This window comes from Notothenia coriiceps, unplaced genomic scaffold (assembly GCF_000735185.1).
Source record: "Notothenia coriiceps isolate Sejong01 unplaced genomic scaffold, NC01 NC01_scaffold00032570, whole genome shotgun sequence".
Classification (NCBI taxonomy): domain Eukaryota; kingdom Metazoa; phylum Chordata; class Actinopteri; order Perciformes; family Nototheniidae; genus Notothenia; species Notothenia coriiceps.
In genome coordinates, this window is record NW_011365271.1 from 31,091 (window position 1) to 31,956 (window position 866).

The window sequence follows — 866 nt, forward strand, 5'->3', positions numbered from 1 at the left end:
GGGGGGGGGGCAAGTGTCAGCATAGTCAGGTTCAGCTTCCTGTGGCCTAATCACTTCAGTATGGGGGATCGGAGGAGATTGGGTAGCTTCTATTGTGCGCTGTAGGGCTGCAGCTTGTAGTGCAACTCCCTCATCTCACCTTATTTGGTATGTGACAACATGCAAGTAATGATAGGTGAGGTATAACACTGTGTCCCCACCCACTACTCAAACTTTGAGGTCATAAATATTAAAGATTGGCTATATGAAGTGAGAGAAGGGGAGGGGATCCGAGGAGGGAGAGTACGACGTTAGGGAGTGGAAGGGGAAAGAAGGACACAGGGATGAAAGGAGGGGTATGGGGCCTGGGTGATTTCACAGTCTAACTATTATAACCTGAGGAAAGGAAATCTAGACTGCTGGGATGCATGAGTGGAGCAGAGGAGCCGTGCAGAAAAGCAAAGGCAGAGGAAAAAAGCAGGAACTATAAAGAAACTGGACAGATAAACAGAGGCAAAGGAAAGTAAAGAGGGCTGTTGTTTCTTTAGTTCCTCAGCATTGTGAAAAGTGTAAATCAAATTGAGATAAAAAATACAACAGAAAGAGAGTGACACACAGAAACAAGACTGGGGGAAAGTACGCGCACAGCAGCAGTGTGACATGCAGGGAAGTAGGTTGGATCTAGAGAGAAAATGGATAGCTGGAAGGCAGGTACACAGCTAGAGGAGTTAGGTTGTGGAAGTGGTGTTGGCTTGAAATGAAACCGAGACTCAAAGTATGAAGTCCTTGAGCCTCCACTGGCTCGGCTGGCTCCCACACTGTTGTTTTGCTTTCATTTATGGCTCAAATCGACAGCTTGGAAACACCTAAAACAATCTCACAGCCTC